A 23,827-nucleotide genomic window follows, 5' to 3' on the forward strand; every position below is an offset into this window, starting at 1 on the left:
CAGTTATGAATATGAAATTTATAACTTTGCAAAGATGTCCTGAATTATTTGAAATCTGTTTGAAATATATTTGTTTTTTTGCAAATATTGGTAAAACATGGGAAACAAAACCAGCAAGTTTGAAGCAAACTCATTACAGCATTCAAATGAACATCGTGGCTGCTGTAACCTCCTCAGATCAGGGTCTGTGCTTTTGGTGTGTTGGCTGGTTTGCAATCAGTGTTGTGTCATCTTGAGTCTAACAGGTTTTGGTAAATGACATTATTGAAAAGGTAGAGATAAAAGAAAACCTGTCAGAGACCATGTGTAAACAGAAAATGTTAACTCTGGTGATGACTGGGCACCTCATATGACTTATTCGGAATTACTGAGTGCTTGACCCTGATATTGCTCAAACACAGCTGTTCTGCTGACTTGGGAAGAGCCTTTCCTGGTGTCCTTCATCTCTTCCACAGCAAAATTAATTTCTAAACTTACCTCAGCTGAAAGAGTTGACAGGCAAGAGATTAGCTGGAAATAAAGTCATCTGGGAAGAACACCCCACTCCTAAATACTCTGAGAGATATGTTCAAACCTGAGGTTGCAATGGAGGCCCTAATGGTGGATAAAAACAGAAAGCTCTTAAGAGAAGGTTCATGTTTCTGTTGGCAGCGTTGTACAAAGTTGTTCCAAAATGGTTTATATTGCCAAGGATTGTGTTCTTTCAGGCTGGGCTTGGCTTTTCCTCTTCATGTCCTCACGATGACAGCCCGTGTTGAAGGTGAGGGAGGGTGGAGTGTGTGGGAACCAGCTGGAGGATTGTTTTCTCCTTGTAGCTACTTGGTGCTGCTCCAAGCTGTGTAGTGCTTTGGAGGAGAGACATCCCTGAAGAGCCAAGGCATGAAGTGAAGGATCAAGACAGTGTCCACAGACAACCCACTCACCCTCCCGGCATCAGATGCAAATGTCTGCTTCAAAAATTTACCTTTTATATCGGGACAGCTGAAGGAAGGCAGTTGAGAGTGAAGCTCATGGGTTTGTTGAACTGGAAAGAAAACAAATATTTGCCTGTGCACTCTTCCAATCATACAGAGAGAGAAGGCCTTATCTTGCAATCACAAAAGAATTATTGACAAGGCCTCAAATAATCCCAGCAAAACCTGCTCAAATAAAAGTTTTTGCAGAGCACAAAGCTGTGAAAATTAAAGGAATCAGAGAGTCTCTCAATCAGGAGCTAATGCTCCCTGAGAGCCCAGTGCCACTCTAATGCACCTAATGAAGACAGAATGCCATTGGCATCTCTCATTCACCTGAAGACAGACAGAAATGAGCCCAGCACCCTTTCTATAAGGAGCACAGTAAGGGCCTGGAGTAGTGAAATCCTCAATTACAGGTGATTCAGAGGTCCTACTAGTGGATGCATTGTCGGTCTTCCTCGAACCAAAGGTCTGTAGTTAAAAAGGCAGACAAATGAACTACTTTAGCATAGTAATGATTTCATAAATGCATGTGTCTAAGTAATGATTCTCTGTATTATGCCTTCCTCCCACTCGTGTTAAGCCATCACGCCTGGATAATCTAGCACTCTGAATTAAGCTCTCCTGCTTTACCCATTCTGTGCCGAGAAATTCTGCCAGCGTTCAGCAAATCCCTGACCCCTATCAAGTCCTTACAAGTACAAAATAATTCATTTTATTTATACAAGTCATCCTACAGGCCAGATTTATAGGGCAGGCAAAGTAAATGCACCTGTGTTGATGCAGTGGTAATTTCATCGTGTTCTGTCAGGGGGAGTCTGCTTAAAGATGGTGACTTTCATGGTGCAGCTTGATGGGGTTTGGCTACAGAACAGCCCAGCTGGCCAGCAAGCAGGGGTGAGCAGAACAGGACTGGATCTCCAAGTGGCTTTTGTGGCTTTTTTATTCCTAATAGCATATATTTAAAAAAGAAAAAGAAAAAAAGATTAATTTTGAAGAAGAGGAGAAAATAGCTACTCATTGGCTGTGAGGAGATTAACAAGGTAGTTTACCATAATATTAGAGGGGAGAAAGTCTTTTCATGGAAAGTACTGTGGGGAAGATGATTGTTTTTACTTGCAGTTGTTTTCCTTGCCTCCCCGTTGATCTTTTTTTCAGTTCTGTAGAACAGGCTCAGAAAGTGGTAAAAATCATATTATTTGTTAATGTGCCAGCCTGGTGAGTGGAGAATTTTCAGTGGTCTGCAAAGAGAACAAGCACAATTCCTGTTATTTGTTAATCACTTCTGTGTGCTTAACTTTCAAAGGCTGTTTTAAATATTTATTCTCCTTTTTCTCCAAGGATTTGTGTTTGCTTCTAAGAAGAAAATTAACTCTATCCCAGCCAGGATCAGGGCAGTACTGTTTCATTCCTTCCTGAGCCCAAACATAGTGGGCATAGAGAAGACAACACTCACAAGGAACAGTGTAAGGTCTTCCACTTTCCATTTGGAAGATGGAAAAGAAATTCAAGGAATCCTCCTTCATGATAAAGGAAAAAAAATCCCAAAACTAAAACAACAAAAAACACCCCCAAACTCACCATCAACAACAAACCCCTCAGCAAAACTTTTGTTTAAGTAAGCAGTTTCACACAAATTCACCTTTAGCATTTCTAAGTTGACGTGCCACTCCATGGCAAGTTACAACTGCTATCTGCAAGGAAATGGATTGGTCACAGAATAAGCCCTGACTTGTCACAAACTTGTGGTGAACTAATAAATGGTCAGGCTCAACTCATTGTACTGCAACTATTATGCAAGTCTACCAATAGACAACAGCTTGCTTGATTCTTACTCACCTCATATGTCTGCCCAGGAGGTGGGAAACAACTTAATGAAATAAACACAGTCAGACTTTGGCTCTTTTTCCCTCTCCCTTATAGGTGACATTAACTACTTGTGATATTGTCAAATTCCTTTCAGTTTTTATGTGGTGTAAGGGGCCATTAAGTGAGTCATTCTGCATAGATAAGGGAAGACAACAAAGATCTGGCATCCTGCTGGACCCAAAGTAGAAATCTCTGGAAGGAGTATGATTGCATGGGGATGTTTCTGTATGAGCTGAATCACAAAAAAGCATTCAAATACCACAATGATATTTTGTTTTGTACTGAAAACACTTCTTTCAGCTTGATAGAGCTGGAGGTATAAATTGGTTACTTTTCCCTATGCAAACAACTTTTGGTTATTCATCATGATATTCCTGTGTCCTTAATTTTCTACAAGATTTATGGGTGGGATGGAAGTTTTCTTTTATAATTTGATAAGGCATTGTTTTAAAACACCCATCAACCAATCAGGGAGGATAAGCCTAGTGATTGAAGTCAGCAATTACAAAATCTGTATACTGAATACCTAAAGGTTACAGCTTGCAAACAGCCAGATGACAAGAAAATACTGTGTGATACTAATCATTAATCATAGCCTGCTTAAGAATGGCATTTTCAGGAATCAAGATCAATCTGCCAATGATTCACTAGCTGTAGAAAGAACTAAATTCATAGCATGCATTATTTGAAGTGAGTGTTTTGATCATTTCAGTATCAAAAGCTGATTCCCATTGGTTGTATAGGAAGGAGGCAATCAAAGTCACCTCTGTTTTTCACATAACTTGTGTTTTTCAGTTAAATACTGACATCAAAAGTTTGTCATAAAAAGGCAGAGCCTTGTCTCTAGCCCTGTGTTACACGCAGTGAAATGCCAGTCCCACTGAATTTGGTGACAAAATTCCCATTCATTTAGCGTCACGTCAGAGAATTGATTTTTATTGACACACGGGGGAGCAATTAATTATTTACCCATCAGCCTGAGAGAACATTTCAAAAGGATTTATTTAAGGTGCTGTTCTTTAAAAATCAGTTATCTTGAGGCATGTGATACCTTACACAGTTCACTCTGCTTAAATACCTTCTACTCAATTAGCTCATGTTTTTATTCAGGAGAGGAGATGGATAGGTCTCTTCAACTGGCAATGCTTTTGGAGTGTGTCAGGCCAAAGGGAAGCTAATTACAGGGAAGAGAGAAAAATGTGGAAATTACTATTTGCAGAGGGCACTTTAGGGAGGAACCTTTGCTGTGAGCAGTTCTCTCACATTACACATGCTAAAGCTGTACTCTTCTGGCCATAAGATTAATGATGCCAAGCCAAACATTATACCCATGTTGCAAGGGTCGCAAGCAGACTTCTTTTATCATGTTTCTCATTTTGCTGGCCACTAAGGTATTTACCAAGGAATTACTATATATCCAGGTTTCAGTAGATTAAAATAGAAACATGCCACTGCTTACTGGATACATCTGCTCTCATTAGTATAACTTGTTGCTGTTGGCATGAAGCAGTTTAATTAAAATGACAGCATAGTTTTCTGTGGAATCAGTGCCTGTTCCCAGTGGGCCTCCTCAGATAGCTGTGAATAACTGGTGCTTGCTGTGGTGGCTGCAGAAAGAAGCCAGGGCTTCTTGCTCACTGTTACCCCTCCAGACAGTCCACTTGGAGAGGAGGACAGAACAGTGCTTCTGCTTATGTTAAACCTGACTTTTATTATTTTTTTTCTTTCCTAGTTATTCTTCATTTAGGGTTCAGTTCAACTCATTCCATTAATACCTATGAATGTTGTATATTTATTAGTGACTCAGGTGTAGGATGCATAGGTTGATGAGCTACTGAGAGCAGAGAGAGGCCAGGTCCCAACTCCATAAGGAATGAAGTTGCACCTGCTAAATACTGAAGAAATGATGGAAGTTTCCAGAAAATCCTGTGATTGCCTTGGAAGTTATGAATAAGCAAATTGACAGGGTCATTTGCCTTTTGTTTGCTGTGTTTTGAGGTGATACTTGGCAAATAATTTAGGGATTTTTTTTCCTGCAATGGCATAGGTTAGAAGCTGGGCTGGGTCAAGAAACTACTCCAGCATGTGAAAAACGTGAAAAGTTTTCAAAGTACTTGGTCAAAGCACACTTACACTGAAGTCTGGTGGCCAGGCCACTTTTCTGAGATTCTGATCTGGGAATAGGATTTGGGACATGCCCATTCTAAGCAGTTTCCCTAGCCAGGAGCCAGTGTTTTCCTGGTTTCCATGGGCAATCCTCCCCAGCACTGAAATAGAAGCAGTTGAATCACAGGTGTGGTTGCCCAAAGCTTTCTTGGATCGTCATCAGAGAGAGAAAGTTTTCTTCAGGGAGTCATTGAAAGACCATGGAGATCACCCCACCAGCACCTTCTCTTGTTATAAGTTTACTAAATAATATAAATCCTTCATTTCAACAAGTGGATGACTCAGTTTTCCAATGGCATGGGAAGTAGTGAAAGATCCAAGTCTTGCCATGTCTGCCTGACAACATAATTTCTACCTAACTCTCTCAGCTCCACCTTGGACTAGTCACTTGAAGAAATGATACTGTTTTGAAGGAAAAGATGGTGTCATCTCTTAACCACTTTTGGTATGAGAGAAAATCAGCCACCTACTCCTCACCCAGCAAGTGGAGCAGTGTGGTTAAAACATTTAATAATACAAGGCTTGTGATGAAATCCAAGACCTCTCTTTTCTGTTCTTTCTGAGGCAAAAAGCACAATTACATAGTTGAGTGGTTTTGGAGGTGGTTTCAGAAAAGTGCCTGTCCTGCCCACTCGCTGGGGTGGGTGCCAGCAGAGATCTGGAGACCTGCGCAGTGCAAACACACAAGATGCATCTTCTTCTCACTGTAGTGGGGAAACTTTCTGTTTCATGGTGGCTAAAACCAGTTGAAGCACTTTTGGCTATCTGGCCATCAAAGCACAGTAGAGGTGGACCTAGAAAGAATGGGAAATGTTCCAGTGCTAATGAACTGTATAAAGCAGTGGGGCTGAAGGTGCCTCTTCTCCCATCTAAGTAGCCAAAAGCAAGAAAACAGATGTTGACAGACACATGGACTCCTGCTTGGAGTCTCAAGGTAGGCCACTGGCAGACCTGGAGTTAAAACCAGGAGCCTTTGGTGGTCTCACAGGTCCAGAGGCCATGGGATGGAGCTGTCCCTCACTTGTCTTTTCTAATGGTGTATTTTACCTGCTTTTTCTTTTTAAGTAGATCCTAACTCTCTCTTCCTTTGGTTAGCAGTGTGGAAAAGCAGTGAAGGGGAGCCAGAGTGTCTGCAGTGAGGATGTGTTTGTGTTTCCACATATAAATGTAATAGAGGGAAAATGCTACATAAGTTCACTTGCTGACTGTTTTGCTCCAGTGGCATGGCCAAAGAACAATCACCCAAACTCATCCATGTGTGAAAATTGTAATATTGGAAAAGGCTCCTGTGTTTGCTATTAGTCATATTTCTTTATAACGACTTTTCTCTGTAAGTGGATACAGAAATAACTCTTCAGATTATGGATTGGAGCAGAGAGCTGTATTTGTTTAGTGGTGTAGCTGCATGGATTGGCATCCCCCTGCTCAGAAGAAATGTTTTTAACCAGCCAGAACAAGAAATACTGTTGAAAAACCTACATGGGTTGCACTGACAGCATTCAAATGTAAAAGCAGCTAGGTGTTTCAGGAGCCAAAACATGATTATTTTTAAATGGCTGTGGTTAAGAATGGTTATTATTTATTGTTTGAACACAGCAGCACCTACTGGCTCCAGCCAGAAATCAGGACTTCACTATGGTAGGTGTAAAAAGAAGTAAAAATGAGTTTTCCACCTCTGTTCTGAGTCTGGACAGGGGAAACAGACAGAGTGTTTGGACACAACCAGCACAAAGGAGGAGCAGGAGGCTGAGAAAGGAGCCTCAGAGAGCAGGGCAAGCTGGTGATAATGTGTTGTGCATGTTTCTGGATGGAAGGAAAATGTGGAGAGGTGTCAATGCCTCAGTGACATGCTGCAGTTTGTAAGAGGGGAAGGTCAGGGGGATGTGTGGAATGCAGTGGGAGAAAGAGACTTGCTGGTTAGCAATAAAGTGTGGGATAATGGGATGGGCAGGAGTGGATGGAGAGTGGCAACAGTGTTTTCTCATCCAATTATACTAAACTGGAGGGAAAAAAGGTTGATTATAATTTTTTGTTGTAGTTTAGTTGGTTGGTTTGTTTGTTTGAGGTTCTTTGTTGTTAATGGTAAGTTTTTTTCCAGAAAACCCACCTTGGGAAAAGCTAAAGCTAAGCTGTTTGACTTGGCATGTAGCAAGATGGGATGGTTTTACCTCCTGCATGGAGGATTCAGGATACCCTGACAGCATTCTTTTCCATCCAACACTCTTAGCAAAAGGCACTCAGTGCAAGTGGGCATAAGTGTCCCTCTTTCTTTCCCAGCCTCACTTCCCAGGATCCAGACCTCTACCTCTGCCCCCTGAAACCAGGATTTACAGAGATGTGGCTGTTGTGGAGGCAGGTGCAAAACTTCTCCTGAACTTAGCAGCAAATCCCTAATTCTCTGGAAAGCTGTTGTTCATCTTTCCTCCCCATCAAGAATAACACTCAACTTTCCACAATAGTTTTGATTGATTTTTTCCTACAACAGAAAATGAAAATTATCTACAAAAGTGATTTCCTTCCACAAATGTTTAGTTTTCTTCCGTAAAAACACTTTTTGCTTGGAGTATTATTCTCACTGAAAATTTTGTGGCCTTAGTGGTGAAAGTGCAATGAAGAAAATTATTTTTGCAGCAGTATTTCAAATATAAATGGTCAGGAAGAGTTTTGTCTAGGACAAGAATCAGGAAAAATGAGAAGCAGTTAAAGCCTGTATTCAATTCCATTTTAAGATCTCTCTTTTAGAGCTGTTTCCATATAATGGTTCAGAAATGTCCAGGGAAGTTCTGTCATTTCTGTTTTCCATCTCAGACTGAAACTGAAATAAGCAAAGAGTCTTATAAGAAACCTTTTTCTTATGTAGAGTTTTACAATTCCCTATGTGTTTATCCTCATGAGGTTTAGATAAAAAATCCAGATTTTTCCTTTTTTAAATGTAAGCCACACTCAAAATCTGCTGAGGTTTCCCCATCACTAATTTTAACATGTATCTGAAATTCCTTGCTGTGAAGATGAAGCGTAGTGTTAAATTAAAATCAGATGCATCAAGACCAACTCTCTCCTGCCTTGGCAAGTGTATGGGGTTGATGCTCTGAAGAATAGTTTTTGTTTTGTCACACAGTTTTACTAAATGATCCAGATGGGTGCAACTGAAGGAGGGTTGTTGGAATTTTGAAAAAAAATTAAATGAATCCTAACTTGTTAAAAAAAAAAAAGAAAGAAAGAAAGAGGTAATTTTCTGGTTCATCATTTCATTTAGTTCTCCTTGTATGTATAGGGAAAGACATATTATTTTTCCTTTCTCCTCAAGTAGAAATGCCAGGTAAGGACAGGTCTTATTAGCTGGCAGGATACAGCATGATGTTGGACTTGACTGTGGTCCAGGGAGTGACGGGGAGGAGTGTGCGGGTGTGGGTGTGGGTGTGGGTGTATGTGTGGGTGTGTGCATTCATTCCTGCCACCCTGGCCAGCCCTCCTTGGACAGCAGAAGGGGTTTCTTGGCTGCAGCAGTAGCCACAATGCATTTTCCGGTTGGACATGATCTTCTTCCTTAACCAAATGTTTTTTCCTCACAGGAACTGCAAGCAAAGGTCTGTATTGTTGAGAACTGGTAGAGATGGATGCCCAAGAGATGAAGCACCACAGTCCTTGTTTGACAGCCAGCCTTGTTTTATTAAAAACCACATATTGCATGTATGGTTTGCCTGAGGCAAAGCCCAGCATCAGTGCAGTATGTCCACCCTGAAACCAACTGCTTGCAAATTGAGGTAGGCACCTTGTTCTCTGTCAGTTCCCTGAAAGAACAAGCAATACTGCTGAGCTCCTTCTAAAACTCTGAACATCACATTTCCATGCTGAGAGCTGGGTTGGCTGGTCCCTCGACCACCATAAGCCATATAAAATTTATTATTGTACAACAGCACAGTTTCTTCAAAGTTAAAGTTGATGGTTTGCTGTCTTGGTGATTCTTTTTCACTTGTGCAGAAAGCAGTTATTTGAGTTTTTTACTTAGTGACCAGAAGGCTTCCTGAGTAGCAATATTTGGTGGCTGTGAGTTTAAGTAGTTGAAGTTATAAATAAGAATCTTTAAACACAGAAAAATCTTACAACTGGAAAGACTTTTCAACCCTCATTTTTTAAAATTGCCACTGGATGGGGTCAGGTAAGGTTCCTGAAGTGTTTGACCTGGAATAAATAAAAATGAAATTTTGGAAAGCTGAAGGATTTTTATTTTTAAAATCTGTGAATGTTATACAGAAAAAGCTATTTGGCTTTTCTTTTCTGTGTGCTACCAATAATACTAGTCCCTGAAACAGCAAAAGAAATTTTCTTTTGCTGAGTCTAAAAAAAAAAAAAAAAGTAGTAACAGAAGTAGACCCTAATCAGATTGTGATTATTATTTTTAGGGTGGCTATTAGGAAAAAAACCCCAACAAATCACAGCCAAACCAATACCCTCCTCCTCTGTACAATCTGTGAGCTAAATTCCCCTGAAATTGCCAGACATTTGATCCTAGTGACACAAATTATTGTGAGCTTGGAATGATATCAATTACTCTCCATTACTACCCAAGGGCTTGCTGCTATGGTGGTTAATAGGCCAAATCCTAAGGTGCCCTTTACATTTGTGGGTAAGGTCAAAAGCAATTAAGGAATGGAGGATCTGTGGTGAAAGCTGCACAAGTGTGATATTGGTGGGGGTTTATTTTGTAAATCGGTCACATCATTCAAGCAGTGATGGATTTGATCAGAAGATGGGCTCTTCCCAGTGCTACCCAGACTCAGAGGTCTATGGAAAACCAGCTTTCCCTTGATCCAATCTGTAACTCGTGGCTGTGGCTTAACAAGGAGTATAGGATAGGGAGTGCATTGGGGGTGTAGCTAAAGGAACTAGGTGCAGAGAGAAGCCAAATGACCCCACATATTTTGAAACTTCTGAGATACTCTTCTATAAGACAGATATATTATCACATATGTTCTCATACTTAGTTACCAGCCATATTAAAACCACATCCCCGGTCTCTGTCTCTACCTTTCACTTCAGTTTAGCTACATCACTGGACCAAGGTACTCTCTGTGCACCTTAATTGGACTCGATGATCCTTGTGGGTCCCTTCCAACTCAGAATAGTCTGTGATTCTGTAATGGAATGAGAGGAAGTCATCTCGTATTGTGACCAAACCTTCTTGAGCTTCCTCTTGTGAACCTCACCATTTTTCCTAAGCTCACTGTAATTTTACAAAATCCTTTTTGCAATGTGGATTTCAACTTCTCATGGAAAACTGGAGTGTCCAGACATGGTATCTGATGTCAACAAAATTAACTTTCTCAGACATACTTGTCCTGAGGAAGGCAGAATTAAATTTCTTTATGACCAGAGTTATTTTCCATAAACTCATCGTGATTGCATTAATTATGCTGCTATCTGTTAATTATTTCCTGATTTTCTTCCATATCAGATTTTGCGTGCAGTCAATTCCAGATGAACCAACTGATAGTTATGCAAGGTTTTGTCAGTGACCTCTTTCTACACTGCTACAATAGCATCTCCCAGGCTTTGTGACTCCTCTAATTTTCCAAGAGCTGTTATAAATTGAGGTCAGTGGCTCAGAAAGCTGCTCTGCAAATTTTCTTAGAAAGCAGTGATCTGCATTATCTTGGCCTGCAGACAAGTTTGGAAAAATTAAGTCTTCACATATGAACTGCTCCACACAGGGTTCCCTGTGACAAGCTTCAGTTATCTCAAAGCAACATCTAGCAAAAGGTGGTCATATGGGCTATTTATAAAGTCAGAGAAGAGTAGGAAGTACTGCCAGAGGTGGTTCCTGCCATCCCCAGGCAGCAGAGGCCTCTGCAGATGCCATCTGTCTCTATGGATGAAAAAAAGTCCAAGTCAGTCAGAGTATGTGGTGCTTGTTGAATTTTTTTATGTGTGAGAGGTAGGTCATATGCCAACCTTATGCTCCCCATCCTGTAAACTGCAACCACAGGATTTATGATTCCCACCCTCTGACCAAGACAGCTGGCAGATCAAGATGGTATTAATGTCTTCCAATGCTGATTTTGTGCCTGTAAAGCTAGATTTTGCTTCATCATCAATTTCTGTGTTTCTTTTATAAACCCACTTTGCCTTAACCCCTTTCCAGGTTATAGAGGTTTCTGTATAGGTTTCTGTCTCGCAGCGCACCCACAAGTGCCCAGGCAGAGGTGTGTGTTTGAGTGTGCTGGAGATGTCCAGTTGAAGAAATAACAGAAAACAGCTATTCTCAGCACACTTTGTATGAGCAGAGTATTGTTCCCCTGCAAATAACCATAGTAAGCAGGCTGTGTTGTGGTCAGATGAGGTCTCCCTTGCTCATCTCAGCCTGTTGTTACCAGTCCCAAAGGAAGTTCTCCAGAGAAAGTGGTCTTTTGTCTCCTCCCTGACCGGGTAGTTTGCATAATCTGGTTAAATAAAATGAATACACTCAGGCACAAAGAATTGTGGGGGAAAATGGTGGTATAAGTAAAGATGAGTGGTCCATCTAATCTGACAACAACATAATAAAATCATTTATTTGTGTACACTGGAACAACTCCTTGGGACTGTGGTCTATTCCTGTTTCCCAACAACATTGTCATTGAAACAATGGGCAGTGTAATTACTGTGATAAAAAGGCATTATTGCTTCAGTTCTTCATCTGGCCCATGTGCAGAAGGAAGAGGTTTTCTTTATAATCTCCCTGCAGAAGGAGCACAGGGACCAGAAGGCTCCTTCTCCCACTGGCTCTGCCTGTACAAAAGATTTCTCCACACCGGAGACTGCAGTGTGAGAGCCTTTGTCTTAAATGAAAGGGCATAATACAGGCCTTCTGCCAGCACTGGCTACGAATGAAAGCAGTGCCTTTATGTACCAGCTAACTGCTGAACTGCAGACAATTCTGTAAAATCTGTACTCCTCGATTACCTCAGCTGCCTTTGCATTGCTAGAGTGCTACTGAGCCTTAAAAAGAGGAGGGCTGCAGGCGCCAGGCTGGAGCTTCACAAAGTCCATGTCACTAGGAGAGCAGAAAACCTGCTTGCCCAGCATAGCCACCCCAGTGAGAATGAGGAGAGTGGATCAGGAGGGAGGCAAGATGAATACCTCGAAAACAGTTGTTCCAGTTATTTCTGCAGTGAGGCCAATTTGCTCTAGCAAACTGCATCTTAACTTCTCTTCAGTTTGGTTTCATTTAAAGGCTGCTAGTTTGGCAGATTGCTCGCTTGCTATGAGCTGGCTGCCCAGCTCCTGTATACCAGACTCTGCAGGAAGGAGCCCAGAGGTGAGCATTTTTCCACTGACCTTCATGAAAAACTCTTTTGAGTGGGTCCAAAGGCTCATAGGAAATCTGTGAACATGGCCTGGAGAGCCAAAACGCCAGTTAGTTTGTGTCAGTGTCACTCCCTGCCTTCATTGGAGCCGTATTGTCTGCCACCCTTTAGAAGCTGGGCTGCAGTCCTTTGCCTGCTTCAAAATGCTCAAGTGGTTGCTTAAATCCTTCAGATTATTTAAACGGGGACACTCTGGCTGCTGCAATTCCAGCTTCCATACGGCCCCTGCCTTGGGGCTCTGACATCATGAAGTATTTGACTCTGTTAGGGACACAGGGAACTGCTCTCCCTGGCTGCAGTTAGAATCCTAGAACTGTTAAGCATGGAAAAGACCTCTGAGATCACTGAGTCCAACCACTACATTGCCACTAAGGGCACACTGATAGCAAAATATGCTGACAACGAAATCCTCCCTGGAGGTCTGATGTGGGTGACTACATGCTGTGGTGGGGCATACACGTCTCCATCTAATGAGAATTCCAAAAGAATATCAATAAGGGGCTGAGACGACCACTGCTGTTGCCAACACCCTCTTTTAGAAAAATGTTTACCCCACTGGAAGCATAACTGAAGTAAATTGAATGTGTCAGGCTGAGTAGGAACACCTACCCCCTCCTCAGAACTGCTCTCCCCTCATTTGACAAGGTACAAACAGAAAGCCCGTTCACATGTGAGTGGAGAGTACCAAACATTGCATCAAAAAGCAGGAGCCATCCTGTTACAATCTGCTGCTTGTCAGGATTTGACAGCGTTGTGAAATATAAATGATCTCTGTGATAGCAATGCCTGCCTCAGTCACCAGTAAACAACTCCCCTCATTAAAGAGATGCTTTAGAAATGACAGCACCAAATTATGTTAATAATTTTATGAAGTGCTCTTCAGCCAGAAATCCCAAAATGAGTTTTGCCATTCATTTGCCAAAAAAACATTTCTTTGCAAGCAGAGGCAAGTGGCCTTGCAGTTGAAAAACCGACACTATCAAACAGGCTCCAGTCAGTATGAAAATGGAGCATTTGGATGTATGAGAAAGGACTGTGAAGGAGTAGATGGACTTTTCCTAAAGCTCCTTTTTTTTTTCTTTAGAATATCATCTGTAACCTTTTTAGCCTCACAGATTGTCTTAGGTTCTGAGTTTGTTCAATGCCTAATTCAATATCCTTAGCCATGACAGTAACTCATAGGCCCAATCCTGCAATATAATCTTGCTAATGGTTATAAATGGCTAGATCTGAAATGTGCTTGATCTGAAACTATATTCTACTGTGCAGTGCCCTCTGCAACCTTGTTAAAAGAACAAATTCAGAAACAGCCCTTGGGAAAGAGTCCTGAGTCATCCTGCTTCCCTTCTTACCATTTGGATTTTCCTTGGAGAATTTTCGGTTAGGTTTTTGCCTTGATTTTCCTTATCTCTCAGATCTAGCGAGATTAGAGTCCAAGACAGAATGGCTGCAATGAAATCATTACAGATTCCACCTGCATCCCACACTGAGTCAGAGAGAAATTAACAGGATAATACAGGCTGCATGTATTTCTCAAGTCAGAGATCACTGAGATCAGTCCTTGTCAAGAATATCACTAGTAAGAAACAGGCTATAGGCAGTGACAGATAATATTTCATAAGATTCCCAAGCTTCCTTTTTGGGATGAAAATATTTGATCCCTTTCTTGTCAGCAGGCTCACTTTGAGCTTCTTTTATAGTAACATTCTCCACTGAAGGTTCAGTTTCCCTCACACTGTCTGCTCCTACTCCTTTTCTGCAGAGTTCTAGTTGTACCTGCCCTTGCACAGGAGCTGCACTGCAGTGAGACCCTCCACCCATCACCCTCTGTAAGGTGGATCTAATGCAGGAATCTCTTCTGTGCCTTTAATGTGGCAGGGAAAGTCATTTTTGGTGTGGACAGGTCCTGTCAGTCCTGGATGTCATATCTTTATTACATTGTTCAGTTTCTCATTTTCTGAAGATTTTTAACTGGTTGGTTAAGTTATTCCAGAAGGCAATATTTTCTCCTCTTCCTTTTTATTTCTCAGACTTCCATATAATGGTCGATATAGCTGGCTGCAGCCATGTTAATACAGTTAAAAAAACCCAAACATATATATGTATATATATATAAAGGCAATAATTTCTACTGCTGAAACTGAAAACACACATTGTTACTCCTTTCCAATTGGATATGTGAGTTCATACAAGAACTTCATACTAATTCTGTCTGTCCCTCAGTCTTCTATAAATCTAGGAAAAAGCACGTGAATTTTATTAAAACACAAATATTCCAAATAATCCAGCTTTCATATTTACAAGCATAGCATATGGATGCCAAGCGTAGGAGTAATCATGGTGTTATACAGCAAAAGAAGACACTGATTTCATGACCTGTTATATGATGCAGTTACTCCGCCTCTAACTCTCCTTTTGGAATTGTTTGGTTATTATCATGCCCGGGACGTTTAAAGACCTGGTGATAAATTGCACATGTTGTTTCTATTAACAGTAAATGTTCATTTGTGTTAAATACCTTCCCATTTTTAAAGTGTTTGGTCTCCATCAATCTGCTGCTGAGACAAAACAATTTCCTTTGTGATGGTGTAGAGCTAAGTAAGACTTTCACTCTGACAGAGAATTTTGATTTACTCCATATAACATCCGTGTCTGTTCTGACAGATGGAGACCACACACTGCCCTTGCTGTGTTACAACTGGTATCTTCAGCAAGCACTAAGTGGGTTGAATAGTTTGGTTCACACTGGGGCAAGGCTTGAATATGGAGGAAATGAGTATTTAAGGACATTCTCACTCCCAGGTTGAAATTTTCAGAGTTGATTTCCACCCACAGGAGTTGTGCAAGTGTCCCGTCAGCTTTTTAGGTAGGTGAGACAAAGATGCGCCTCTTGGAGGAATATCCGTAACTAAAGACATTGTTTCTGCACACCTGCACAACCTGCCTTTACTTTTAACCTTGACATTTTGCTGGCATCAGAAGAGACTGAAGATTAACCACTGAACCACGGGCATTCCCCACTGGGCACCAGCAGTCTGTTTGCCTTCAGGGTACAGAGCAGTGATGGTTTCCTGACATCCGATCCCGTCAGATCTCGGAAGATAAGCAGGGTCAGCCCCGGATTAGTACTTGGATGGGAGATCTCCTGGGAAATGCTGGGTGCTCTAGGGTCTAGTCCTGAGGACTTCACTGTCACCGCCCAAGCTCGCTCGGCTGTGGCAGATGAACCTCAGGACTTAAACGGTGGGACCAGTTCTGCGCACGCTGAGCCTCACCTAAAAAATGCACTGCGCAGGCTGGAAGGGCACACCCACGCGGGGACAGCCCTTCCCAAATCTTCGGTCGGGAAGCCGAGCCCCAACACAGAGCAGTGAGAGAGTGCTCTGCAACACAGCTCTTAAGTCAGCCCCACAGCCAGAAAGGCAAGTTTGGAAGGGATTTCAGCATCTACCTGTGCTTGGCCAGGCTGTCCTTGGTTTGTCACAGGCTGGGAAGGAGGGTGCCCACATCTTCAGCATCCAACCACAAGCTTGTAATGCATCCCCTTTGGGTTTGCATTTCTTGCAGAATGAATGATGGGTGTTTGAAAAACACTGCGATTGTATTAGACACCACCACAAACAAGTAATAACTATTGCTACATGTGATGAATTTCATTGTATTCCTAGGGCATAGAATTGCTCACTTTGGCTGATGTTCACGATTCCCCACCTTCCCACCTCTGCTCTCAGCATTAATGAGATGCAATTAGGACTGTAGAATCAGTGCAACTATTCTGGTCTTTTTGCAATTGGCATGTTTTCTAATGAGCTTTTTTTTTTTTTTTTTTTTACTTACTTGGTTTGAAAACAAACACAGAATCCTGATACATTTAATCTGACAAGGAAGCCACAGCTGTCAAGAACTGTACTAAGGTGTGAATGAAAAGCTTATGCTGACAGAGGAATCTGGACTCACAGCACTGATTTCCTTGGGCAAGTTCAACTGCAGCCTGCTGACAACAGAAGTTACACAAGAGCACAGCTCCTTGCCAGGTTGCCTTTCTTAACACTATGTGGTTGTTCTTTCCTTTCGTCTGCCGTTAAGATGAGGGAAACAACCATCCAGAAGAGAGACGGTGACAGAAAGTCCAGCCTGCTTGAACCAAGGAAGCTTTCCCTGTAGAAAGGCAGGACTAGAAGGGCTGGGATAACATGAAGTGAAGTTCCCAGGGAGAGATTCTGACACTATTCATTGCAATGCCCGTTGAAAGCTTTATTAAGCCAAAATAAATGGTGTCATTTACAATGTCTTCCTTGCAACAGCTTCTTTAAATTACTTTATGTTTATCAGTTCATGCTAACAACTGGAGTTGACCCAGTATGAAGTGGAAGATATTTACTCTGTTTAGGAAAAGACTGTAGCACAGCAATTGGTAAGTCTCAAGCTTGAAAATGATATGGTTTTATAAATAGTGAAGCTTCCTGTGATGGGTTTGATCCATGGCTTCCTCAGTAACTAAGTGTAACTAAGAAAGTGGACATTACAAAATATTCCACACGTGTTTTCCATGTAACAGAGGAGGAGGGGAAATAGGAAGGGGTTTTGTCTTCCTGGTCCCAGCAAGATACACTGCCATCCCAGGAGGGATGGGGAGGTCCAAGCCCAGAGCACCAGCTTACCCCTTTTGAGATGATGTAATATGGTATGGAATGCAATATTATTGGCTAGAAGAAGTCAGCTGTTAGCTAGCCCAGCTCAGCTCAAGTCAGCTGACAATTCTAGGCCTTGTCTGAACTTTAAAGCCTAAATTTTTGGCCTACTTGGCCAAACCCATAACACTCCCTCTTGACTCCATGGAGTAGATGGAAGATGACATGCTGTGTGTCTGCATGAAGCCATAAATTTCAGGCTTACTTTCCAATTCTGCACTGCTGATCTTGTTATGGAGGAATGGGAATCAGTCTGCCCCTCTTGATTTGAAAGCACTTGCTGTTTATCCTGTGTCAGTGGATGAAATCCAAACCAGATTCCCAGTGTCAGTGATTGCAAGGGATATCGACCGAAACTCCAGCTTTGTGCTTACCAAAATTGCCTCAGAGCCCTACATTTTGGAAATCACAGAAGCAGAAGGTTGGTTTTATTCATATTATCCTGTAAACAGTGGGGGCTGCCTATATGAGACAGGTGCCATTTCCCAGCTTCACGGCACACATGCAGACAGGCTAAGAGAGTTGGGGTTGTTCAGCCTGGAGAAGAGAAGACTTTGGGGAGACCTTACAGCATCTTCCAGTACCTGAGGCAGTTATAAGAGAGCTGGAGAGGGACTTTTAACAAGGCATGCAGTGATAGCAAAAGGAATAATGTCTTAAAACCAACAGAGAATGGGGTTTAGATAGGATATTGACTGTGAAGGTAGAGAGGCACTGACACAGGTGACCCAAAGAAGCTGTGGGTGCCCCATCCCTGGAAGTGTTTCAAGGTCAGGTTTAATGAGGCTTTGAGCAACCTGATCTAGTGAAAAGGGATCCTGCCCATGGCAGAGGAGTTGAAACTACATGATCTTTAGGGTCCCTTCCAACACAAACCATTTTGTGATTCTATGAAGGGGCAATGCAAACACATACCTGTGGGTGTAGTTAGAGGGGGATGAGAGTCAGAAAGTCGCTAGTGTTTCACACAGCTTGGAGTCTGCGATTATAAAAAGTGAAAAGACCTGTAAAAATGGGAATGTGGGAGAATTGTCAAGCCCTTAGTTGAATCCCAGCTTACTGTGATGTGGCAAAAAGGTTTTCTTCATCTGCCCAGACTGTAATCTCTGTGAAACAGAGCAAATGCTGGTATTCTGGCTGAATTGTTACATCTCTGTTACAGTAAGACTCGTGTATATTTTTAAAATGTCCAAATACTGTTTATACACATCACAGAAAATAATAAATATGTGTAATACTAACTCTGCAACAGACTTTTAATACACCAGCCATTGAGTGTATAAAAATACGCTCACACTCTTATCATTGCTCCTTTAAAATAACATTATTTTTTCAACAAAGCCCAATTACACCAACAAGAATTCCACCAAGAATAGAAAGTTCTCTGTCCTCAGACAGCTCATGTATCTTGCTTAGTCTTTTGAGAGCCCTAAAAGCAAAATTTAGTAGTTTGTTTTCAGCAACACTCTTCTACAAAGGAGACAAAGAATAATTTATTTTTGATTCATGGGAGTGGTTAAGCAGGGGATCACCAGCTTATATTTTGATTACTATCTTCGTGGAATATCTTATGGACTCTAATTAAATAAACAATTTCACATGTCTATAAATGTCAGGGTTCAGTGGTGGAACCTTTTGCTTGTGGCTAGAGTTGGATCAAGCGTGTATCAAAGACAGTTATGTGTGTAATATTTCTAACCAGACCTCTTACAGTAAATTTCCGATAAGGTTTTAAATGTGTTCTAGGGAGGGGTCTGAGATGAATCCATGTTATTTTGGGTTTGCTTAGTGTTGTTTTACAGAAATACACAGTAATGCTCAACTAACTGTAGTCATTGGTAAGAGTAAGTCATTGGAACAAGTACTGCATTCATTGACATGCTGTGGTCCTGGTCAGAATTGTGGAGGTAAAGCTTTAGGGCAAAAAGGTTTAATGCCTCTCCAGAAGCTTACTGGGAATCCAAGTTGCACAGGAGAGACGAGCAGAGGGAGGGGAGGACCCAGCCAGACACCTCAGGGGAAGCTGCTCTTACTGTGCCACAGCGCAGGGACATGGATGGTACAGCGATGATTAAGTCCTCATGTCACACCAAGATTTCCTTCCTTCCTTCCTTCCTTCCTTCCTTCCTTCCTTCCTTCCTTCCTTCCTTCCTTCCTTCCTTCCTTCCTTCCTTCCTTCCTTCCTTCCTTCCTTCCTTCCTTCCTTCCTTCCTTCCTTCCTTCCTTCCTTCCTTCCTTCCTTCCTTCCTTCCTTCCTTCCTTCCTTCCTTCCTTCCTTCCTTCCTTCCTTCCTTCCTTCCTTCCTTCCTTCCTTCCTTCCTTCCTTCCTTCCTTCCTTCCTTCCTTCCTTCCTTCCTTCCTTCCTTCCTTCCTTCCTTCCTTCCTTCCTTCCTTCCTTCCTTCCTTCCTTCCTTCCTTCCTTCCTTCCTTCCTTCCTTCCTTCCTTCCTTCCTTCCTTCCTTCCTTCCTTCCTTCCTTCCTTCCTTCCTTCCTTCCTTCCTTCCTTCCTTCCTTCCTTCCTTCCTTCCTTCCTTCCTTCCTTCCTTCCTTCCTTCCTTCCTTCCTTCCTTCCTTCCTTCCTTCCTTCCTTCCTTCCTTCCTTCCTTCCTTCCTTCCTTCCTTCCTTCCTTCCTTCCTTCCTTCCTTCCTTCCTTCCTTCCTTCCCTCCCTCCCTCCCTCCCTCCCTCCCTCCCTCCCTCCCTCCCTTCCTTCCCTCCCTTCCTCCTTCCTTCCCTCCCTTCCTCCTTCCTTCTCTTGCAACTATTTTCCCTCTTTCCCTCCCTTTCTCACTACTCTGCCTGTTCCTTCCCCAACAGTCCATCTTTCACATCAATATTATAAGAAACCCCAATTAATCTCTGCATCACAGATGACTTGTCTTAAGTGTCACAGCTATCTGGGATTTTGATTCATAATGAAATGAAGATCATGTGATCGTCCTTTAGCCTTTTTTTTTTTCTTGGTCTGGACAACCTTGTCATAATGTTCAGTTGCATTAAATCAGTGCATTTGGACTATCACCATAAATAAGATGCACTAAACATGTCAAAACAAGTTCTTATGTAATACAGATCTCTGTGGTTTCATTTACTACTAACACCCTTCATAAGTCATAACAGGGAACGAAGCAATCTCTGTGATATGGAAATTTCTTCTCAAGTGCATAAATTATATCTTAATGCTTCAATTGCTTGAAAAGTGGGACAGTCCCACAGGTCACCATTTCCATTCTGGTGTTAAGATTTCCAAATATTAGCAATGATTTCTCTTTTATGGGCAGGATTAACTTTACAGGTGTCATGGTTTAACCCCAGTAAGCAACTAAGCCCCACGCAGCCACTCGCTCACCCCCACCCCTATCATGGGATGCAGGAGAGAATCAGAAGGTAAAAGTGACAAGTAAAGTGACTCCTTTGTTGAGATTAAGTTTAATGGGACAAAACAGGAAGAAAATAGTAATAGTGATAATAATAATGACAGAAGAATTGAATACAGAAAATTGCTCACTACTTGCTGACCAATGCCCAGCCATTTCCCAAAAAGTGGCCTCCAGTTTATGTACTGAGCGTGACATCATGTGATATGGAATATCTCTTTGGTCAGTTGGGATCAGCTGTCCTGGCTGTGTCCTTTCCCATCTTGTTGTGCCCCTCAAGCCTTTTTTCTGGTGGGGCATGAGAAGCAGAAAAGTCCCTGACTCAGGGTAAGCACCACTTAGCAACAACTAAAAGAGCAGTGTATTATCAGCATTATTATCATACTGAATCCTAAACATCGCACCACACCAGCTACTAGGAAGAAAATAACACTCCCAGCAAAAAACAGAACAACAGGGCAGGAGGGTTTGAGTTTAGTTGAACATGGGCAAAGAAAAGCCTTAAACTTAATAAATTAGCAAAATCAATGACAGCAGCTTTACTTAGTTTTCAGTGATTTTTTAAACTCTTACAATTCTGAAAGGATAAGTCACATGCTCTGCTTCAACATCTGGCCTTTGTGCCTGCATCTTCAGCCCAATCTCCACAATGGGGATGAGGCACACAGACTCATACAGGGGAAGAGACACTGTGCTGGGACCTGCTCTCTCCTCCATCTGTATCACAAGTTGGCCATGTGCTCTCTGACCAGCTGCTTCTCCTAACACTTAGGGACATGCCCTTGCCTGCAAGTTGCCTTTGGTTTTGCAACTCAGCTCTCACATAGACCCTAGGTGTTTTCACAATTGATTTTTCCTAGAATTGCAGTTGTTCAGCATGTCTCACCACTGAGATGAGTGTAGTTCATCAGGAAGATTTCTGAACCTCCAAAAATGTGTGCAGATTTGCTTTGCCGTACTCATTTCTCTCTGTTTGAGCACTAAAAACACATTCAGGCAGCCTCTTAAAGTCATACAAATAACAGCCATTGAAATGGAAAGCAGCAAAATTATGAATATTGTATAATGCAATGTTAAATTACAAATAAATAAAACATCTGGGGCCAGATGTTGCAGTTGGATTTCTGTGTGGAACTGCCATTCCTTTCAGCAACATTTTGTATGCGCTTCTGAGAGCGGAGTTCGGCACTTGATGTAGAAAACTCGTGTTTTTAATGCAATATTAATGGAGGATGATTTCTCCACTAAAACCAAGGCAGTTTGGTAGATGGATAGATTAACATATTTTAGAAAAAACAGTTAAGGGTGTCTAGAACAACCTTTCATAATGGTGGGGTGTTTGGTTGTTTGTTGGGTTTTTTTTTGCATGTGGGAGTTGGGGGTTTTTTTGAGGTTAAAAGGACAGAAAACAAGAGTGAAAGAAATTGGAGAAACCTCTACAGAGCACATATGGTGGAAACAGACAGTATAAGAAATTTACTTGAAGCAAGCCTGAATGTTCAGTCACTCAGGAGTTTTAAAAGATAGAAGAATGGTGAAAATACATGAAAGAAGAAAAATATAATCTCAGAATATCTAGCCTCAGGTGGACTTGTCAAGTACTCAACTCCCATTTTTCCTTTTTAAAAGTCTCTTGAGTCTTTCACCAATACAGAATTTATTAATACCCATGGGGCAGTTACAGGAGAAAAATGGCCATTTAATAAAAAAAAAATCCCCTTCAGAGGTTTGGTTGGACAGCTTTGCAGAATTTGACCTTTAGTAGAATCTAGAAAATCCTTTTTTACACCAGGGTTGATTTCTCTATTGGTTCAAGTGTGATGCTTGTGGTTGCAGGTGCTGCTTTGTGACTGTTTGTCACATAGCTGTCAGGCCCTGCTCCACTCCAGCTCCCCTCTGTGGTACCTGCCTGGGCTTGTTTGCCATGGGCTTTTCTGAGATTGCAGAAAGCCTTTGAGAGTGGTGGCTGTTTATCTCATTATGTCCTCAAAGGGGTAACCTTTCAAGACACACATAGTTTTCCAGTCTGCACAGCTGGGTTGTCAGACTGCAGTGCATCCAGGCTCAGCACTGTGTGGAATCTGCTGGATGACCAGTGAAAGAAATTAAACATCAAGCATTAATTCACTGCTTTCTGCACACCTTTTTGAACAATTGATTAAGGTGCCCTTAAGCCTCTGCAGACAAGGAGATGTGAAGTGCTGTGCCAAGGACCAGCTCCAGGCCATGGTCCCCTTCACATTAAATTGTGGGCAGGTATTGTATCACATTAGTAAAGGAAGGGCTTTAGTATGGCAGCCTTGGTGAGATATGCCCACTGTGCATCCCTTGCCATTAGATGTCCAGTCTGAGAAAAGAAGACTGCACCATCCAGCCCTCGGGATGTGCCAGTTGGTACCCAGTAGTTCAGCCAGAGGAACCTGGCAGCTCCATTCAGCTTGCCAGCTCCCAGGTTTCAAAATAAAGGCTCAAGTATATGAAGTGATGCTATAAAAGCATCAGCATGCATCTGACCTGTGATAGTTTTGATCCAGGCCTTCCTCAGTAAACAGCAGTAACTAAGGAAAGGCCCATTTCCCAGGTATTCCACACTTGTTTTATTCCATGTAACAAGGGAGTATAACTAAGAGAAAGATAGGAAGTTGCCTTTCTTCTTCTTCCAGTGAGGCTTGGGAGCAAACAGTCCAGGTGTTGGTCTCCCTTATCAGAGCCTGAGGCCTCGTTGCAGTGATTGCCATTGTCTACCCCGCAGGAGATCAGGGAAAAGCTGGTTTTCTCTTGAAGGAAGTTTGGTGAAGTTATATTTTGTCAGTTTTTAGAGGTTTTGATTGCACTTGTCTGTTTTGTTTCTGTTTTGTCTCTCCTTTGTCCCTGTTTCCCCCTCCCCTTTTCCCTTTTTCCCCTCAAAAGCTCCCTGTCATATATACAAATTGTATATATAATTGTAAATGTTTGAAAATATATTCTGATTTAATTCAGTTCCTTTCAAGTTCTCAGTTTCCTTTCATTTTCTTTTCTTCGCTTGGAGGAGCGGGGAGGGAAGAGGGGCACAGTTTGTGCTGGAAGGCCTTGTCAATCAGAGACATGACTCTAGACAGCATCAGCAGCCCATGCCTTTGGAGAAGCATTAAAAGAAAAGGCAACAAAAGGCATCTGCCTTTGCTAGAAATTATTTATTGAAGGAAACCCCAATAAATCAGTGACCAAGGGAAGAATACAGAGTATTTTATTTGTTGGTGACAAAGAGAAAACTCACTTTTTGCAAGTGTCTCTAAAGTTTTACAGTTCTCTCTTCCTGCTGCTGCTTACCCTTCTCTCTTCCAAGACTCATGTAAGTCTGTGCAAATTCAGTCCTCTGCCCAACATCATCTCTCCATAAAGTCATTTAAAAAAGGTGAATGTTCTTGGCCTGTGGGTCTTAAC

General features: G+C 42.0%; 1 long non-coding RNA gene across 2 annotated transcripts in view; it reads left to right on the forward strand.

Moving 5' to 3' along the window:
- The window catches only part of LOC139673601 (uncharacterized), a 100,128-nt gene extending 81,944 nt beyond the window's left edge, over positions 1-18,184 (forward strand). For both annotated transcript variants that reach the window (XR_011698149.1, XR_011698148.1), the window contains 2 exons: positions 8,564-8,755; positions 16,196-18,184. This is a non-coding gene — a long non-coding RNA (uncharacterized lncRNA). The remainder of the gene's footprint in view (positions 1-8,563; positions 8,756-16,195) is intronic.
- The last annotated feature ends 5,643 nt before the right edge of the window (positions 18,185-23,827 follow it).

This window comes from Pithys albifrons, chromosome 6 (assembly GCF_047495875.1).
Source record: "Pithys albifrons albifrons isolate INPA30051 chromosome 6, PitAlb_v1, whole genome shotgun sequence".
NCBI classification, from domain to species: Eukaryota; Metazoa; Chordata; class Aves; order Passeriformes; family Thamnophilidae; genus Pithys; species Pithys albifrons.